The sequence below is a fragment of the Ipomoea triloba genome, chromosome 1, assembly GCF_003576645.1.
Source record: "Ipomoea triloba cultivar NCNSP0323 chromosome 1, ASM357664v1".
NCBI lineage: Eukaryota > Viridiplantae > Streptophyta > Magnoliopsida > Solanales > Convolvulaceae > Ipomoea > Ipomoea triloba.
In genome coordinates, this window is record NC_044916.1 from 17,528,570 (window position 1) to 17,534,887 (window position 6,318).

Consider the following 6,318-nt stretch of genomic DNA (forward strand, 5'->3'; position numbering starts at 1 on the left):
CTCCAATCTGACCACAAGCTATCGTTGAATCAACTTTGATGTAGAGCAGCTTTGGTCACCTTCTGGATGTATGACAGTTTAGCTTTGTAACTCTCTTCGAACACTAAGATGTGTTCTCTCGCTGTATTGAATATCAGGATGATATTCCAAGTTAAGCACTTTGCACTGGAACGTTTTTTATCGGACACCTCTTGTTAATCTCTTGACCTCTTTTCACAACCCCTTTTTTTTTCTGTGTCTTTACGTCCTTATATATGAGAGTAGAAGAATAGTTCCGTTGGAGGGAAAACTATTCCGTTTGAAATTTGTCTCCCATGCTGATCATGGGTCTTGCATATTTTCAGCATATTTCATGGAGTGGTGATCTTGTAACTTGAACCTCTTTGTCTTGTAGTGAATGTTCCATAGTTCACTTTTCTTGAGTCCATGCTCCACTTTCGTCTTTTGGTAAAAGTTACTCTTTTTATATTCCCATTATTCCTTGTTTGTAGGGAATCAGACCACTTCAGCATTGGTGCACCTTTTGACCGTTTGTGGTGGAAATCTGACGTGTCATCCATTTCCGCCCATTTTGAAATCTTCACGTTCGGCACCTCTTCATTATTCCATCTCCATGATATTCTTCTTCTCCAGACTTTAAGTATGACCGTCATTCAGCTTTGTTGGAGAATTGTTAGTGTATCGAGACCAAGGTTGATATCTTGATTGCTTAATGTCTCGAACTCAAATATCGAGAGGTCTATCTCTCGAACTCTGTTTATGTCTCGAACTGGATAACTGTATCGAGAGGTCCTACCTCTCGAACTCTGCTTATGTCTCGAGACTTAGTTGATGTCTCGCAGACCCTTATTCCTCCAGTGTTGTCCCATGCTTTCTTCTGATCTGTCTATATGATTACAACACACGAGACTTCTAAGATGTTCAAACAAATTTCCCTCAAGCTTAAATATTTTCCGAGTTGAGCTCAAAGTTACCCGGTTGTATTTTCGCTCTTGGTTTACTTGTCGAACTTACAGCGTTTTGCCTATGTATCGAGACTTGGGGATTCTTACTTAACAGTTGGTATCATCAAAACCTATTACATGATGTTCCTAACATTTATGTCAAAAAAATTATGTAGTACAACTTTTATAGCATAAGGTACAACAAAAATTAACAGAAAAAACGGACATAAACCAGGGGTATAACTTGAATTGAGACTTATTATGTTTTTAGATTATGAGTGAGTAGTGTAACCCTTCACCCATTCCAGTAAGTCTAGAGTTCGAAGAAAAAAAAAACTGGAGTTTAAATTTATTTTATTCTACTTCATTGGCATGCACGAGTTATGATTTATAGATATTTTAAAATAATCTTTACTAGCTAGAATAGTCGTTAATAAGCTGCGATTGTACGTACCGGTCACGAACCGTAAAAATTTTTAGGAGTACGTGTTCTGTCCTGTTTGTCCTAGGAAGTGGGTTATTAGGCACCATACCATTAACCTTGAATTTCCTATTTAATTAAATTAGCCCGTAATAGTGAAAATTTATTTCGACCGTAGGATCGCTGTATTTCGCGATGNATTAAATTAGCCCGTAATAGTGAAAATTTATTTCGACCGTAGGATCGCTGTATTTCGCGATGTACCGAACATTGCCCGATTTTAGAAATTAAGGTTAGAATTGAGTTTGGGATAACTTTGGTTTTGAATTTACCCCTACCTAAATTATTCCCTACCGTAACTATATCTGTTTTAACCCTTAACAGTCTAGCCAAAGATATTTTCCTTGAGTTACCACATGAATTTGACACTTGGCAACTCCCTACACTTGAGTTACCACATGAATTTGACACTTGGCAACTCCCTACACCACATGCTTGTATTAAATTAATTTAGAGTTGCTATAAATAGAGACTTGATCTCCTTAAATTAATTTAGAGTTGCTATAAATAGAGACTTGATCTCCAAGTTTCTTTTTAGAGTTGCTATAAATAGAGACTTGATCTCCAAGTTTCTTTCATTTTATCCCATTTGGCCGAAAATAAAGAGAGAGGAAAAGAGAGAGAAATTCTTCAACTTCATCTTCAAGACTAGCAACCTCCATAGCTAGAATCCTTCATCAAGACCACAAATATTCGGTAAATTTCTATTTTATCCTTCATCAAGACCACAAATATTCGGTAAATTTCTATTTTTTCCTTCATCAAGACCACAAATATTCGGTAAATTTCTATTTTTGTTCGCATCAAGACCACAAATATTCGGTAAATTTCTATTTTTGTTCGGTTAAAGACCACAAATATTCGGTAAATTTCTATTTTTGTTCGGTTAAAAGCCACAAATATTCGGTAAATTTCTATTTTTGTTCGGTTAAAAGTTTTGTTTTCTTCCCTAGAACCTAACTATAGGTTAAAATCTCTTAAAAATTATTGTTATGGTGGTATGTTTTGCTTAGGAATTTTTGGTGAAAGAATTGAGAAAATGTTCAAAGCTATTATTGCAAAAAGTGTTTCACCCAAGAGGTAAGAAATCCCTTAAGTTGGTTTTGTCACTTAAGCTTTGATGATTGATAGTTGAAATAAGAATTTATGAGCTTTGTGTTAAAATATATGGATATATGTAAGTGTTAGTAGAATATATAGGTATATAACTAGGTGGGTAGTATATGTTATAGATGTATATATATGTATATATTCTCGGTTCAAGTGATTCATATATGTGTGTAAAATATTGTAAATAAAAAGAAAATCTTTATATAAATATACACATACTCGTGAGGTATATATATATGTATAAGTACCATAAAGGATGAATATGCATATGAATATACATATATGTGTGTGTAGGTATAAGGAAGAGGTTATGTTGTACATACTTGCTACCTATGAGTAATATGTATAGATGATATGTACATGTGCATAAAGTGTGTTTTGTGTTACTAGTATTGTACATGATGAAGTGGTGAGATGTGCAAATGATTTTGGGAACTATGCTTGAAAAGCCTTTGGGCAAATAAAAATGTTTACGAAACTTACGTCGAAGAACGTATGCTATTTTGGTAAATAGGTTGTCAAAAACCTTTTTTTTTTAAGGAAAATGTCATTATTAGTAAGTGGGTACCTTACTTGAAAGATGAGAAAATGGTATTTGGAAAGCCTGCGGGCACTGGAAGTATTTTGAAAATCCATTTTAAAGAAAATCACCATCATGGGCTAACGAGGTAGCCAATTTCAAGTATTGGACTCAAATGTGAAATATGCCCAAAAGGAATGATTTAAGGAAGAAAAAAAAACTAAAGAAAGGAAAATGTTTTCCAAAACCTTAGTTTCTAAGTAAGTTGAGGAGGACCTTGATTAGCCTACGGGATGAAGCGGGCTTAAATGTCATTTCCCAGTGGTTGTTTACATCGTATGATCAGTTCATACTAAAAGGGGCGAAGTCTATTCGCCGAGTACTGTATAACTCATAGGATGAGGTAATCCTATGGGGGTGTGCACACTTAAGGTATAGTTACTCCAAAAGTCCGGGTAGGTGTCGTTTTAACGGACCTGGCTAGGCCAGCTAGGAATCATTTTAACGAACCTTACGTCCAGGGGATCAGTGTTAGACCGGGGGGCGACCACTGAACCCGAGTTCGATGATCCAAGTGGTCAAAGAGGGAGTTAAGGGAATACTCCAAAGGCCTCACGCTTGCTAATATGAAACTATGGAAGATTTAAAAGTAAGAAAGAGTTATTCTGTATTGACACTAAGAAGAGATGATTGTATCCAAAATGAAAGGTTGATATTGGTTCACTAATCTCTTTTTGTGCAAGTGTTCGTTGTTAACTTATCTACAGGTGAAATCTCTACAAATGGGTAAAGTTACAAAACCCTTACATACTTGTTTTGAAAAACCTTTGTTGAATTTTGAGTGACCATGAATTTTCTTACTTAGCCGTCGTGCTAACTACACTTCAATGTGCTTTTATTTAACAGATGTTGTCTAGCGTGGGCTCATGTAGCCCGATGAGCTCTGGGAGCTCATCCGAGTTTATGTTCCCAATAATGGAGTACAATGATTACGAACAGTTCCTGTTAGGCGATGACCCATACGCTCCCGGTTATGCTCCTGCTCCTCCCTCTCCGACGTATACTCCTCCTCCAGCCTATCTTACTGCACCCGCCTACACTCCTGTTCCCAGTGGACCGCCGAGTTTTCTTGATAGAGCCCAAGCTAGGCATGGATTCTACCCCATGGAAGTGTTAGAGGGGAGTAATCCCCTGGAGTTTGTTGTCTTTTATCCCTACCCGTGGGACCCCAGTCCTCCGGAGTTTTGGGACGAGTGGTCCATGGTAGTCGTCCCATGCCACTTCCTAGATCACCTCACTTGGTTCGCAGGTAAGTGGCACTTAGTATGGGGGACGTACGCAGGACCGGTGTACCGTCCTCTAGGGTAGATGACGTGTTTGGGGGAAAGTCTAGAACAACTCTTTTTGTGTGAATATCTTTTGTAGCCACAGTAGTGTTAGTTTGGCTAGTAAGGTTGTAACCGATATGAACTTTTATGTTTTTGGACCCCAGAGGTCAATCCCTGTATATATTCGTAGCTAACCTAGCTACCTTTTGTTTCTTTCTGCTGCAATATATATATAATTATGTCGGGAAGAAAATGTGTGAATCAGATTCCTTCTTTAGCCTGTGCATCTAGAGCAGACTCTTTCTTGACCTGACAGGGTTCAATCTAGGTGTGGCGGTAACTACTCCGGATGTACGGTATAGCCGGGCCGGGGTGTTACAAGTTGTGTAGTGTAGGGGTTAGATAGTGGTATATATTGTGTTTGATGCATATTGCATAAAAGAGTTAAAACCCAACCTAAGGTTCTTGTTCTTGTGATATGTTTTGTATTCTTGTATTGATGGCTTTGTGCACAACGTTTTCAATACTTGTCTAGTATGAGATTTTGCCAACCGTTCAAGCAAGGAGTTCATAGGTTAGCATATCCCTAGACTCATCCCTCAACTGCCAACTTCTCTCAGACCTCTCATGACCTTGAGTTTCACTTACAAGAGTAGGGAACGTTGAAGGTCAAGACTTCTTGTGCTTATTAAGGGAGATCGGTAGCGTCAAGAAAGTGGGACAACCCTGTGTTCCGATTTGGCCTAACTTTGAATCACGAAGTGGCGTGTTAGTGCAATGGATTGGTGTTAGTAGTCTTTGAACCCAAAGTAAAGTTTCAAAACCCTCAATCCTTTGTTTAGGCGGAATTAGACCAATGTATACCCATTCTAATCCTTGATTTTATTTTCTTGTCTTTATTTCTTTACTTTCATTCAGTTGCTTATTCTGCCACCATCCATATATCTATTTGCTTAGCTTCCATCAAATACTTCATGCTTGGGACTAGTTCTTTCCTTGAGGACAATCTAAAACAAATTTATTTTTGTTTATTCCACAATCCACTATATTGCAATGTGATAAAAAAAAAAAAAATTGGCGTCGTTGTCCGGAATTGGCAATGTAGGATTACCTTTGAAAATGTTTTCTAGCAAAAGGTCTTGAAGAATTTAGGGCGGCTAAGTGTTTCTTTTGTTTTGTTTGTTTGATTTTTTTTCATTCTTGTTTATTACATTGATCTACTGACCTATCCTCTACGAGAATGTGCTAGTTTTCTCTGAGTTTCAAGAAAAATTTCTTAGTTTATGCAAACAAGATCAAAGGGAGATAAGAGATTATATCGATGAGAACTGAATATTGTATTGATTGAACTCAGTGATTATAATGGTAGAGACGAGGGATATATATATATATATATATATATATATATATATATATATATATATATATATATATATATATATGATAATGCTAAATACGGACACCAAGTGAAACCGGAAAATACGATCTCTTATTGCCTCAAGGATCCAAACCCGGTTATAAGTCAAGTAAGTGCTTAAAGGGCTCGGCGGGTCAGCAGTGGGCTTCCCTACTGTCCGAACTCTCTCTAAGTCTTAGTCTAGAAAAGGCCAAAAGATCTCCTCTCTCCTCATAAATGCGCTATTTATAAGGGAGAAAAGTGCGGTTGCCGGACCTTCGGCATGACGGCAACGTGGCGCGCATGCGCCCGCCTTACTCTACGCCCAAGCGGGAAGGAGTACGTGGCAGCCATTGGCCAGCGCCGCGTCGTGGGCCCCTCGGGAATACTGTTCGGCCCGTGACAGCCGATCTTACAGCAACCTCCCGACCAACCGATCACCCGACCGCACATCCTCCGACCGGGTCCGAAGCGTATCCGACCGGTCCTGGAGTATATTCACTATCAATATATATATATATATATATATATATATACAA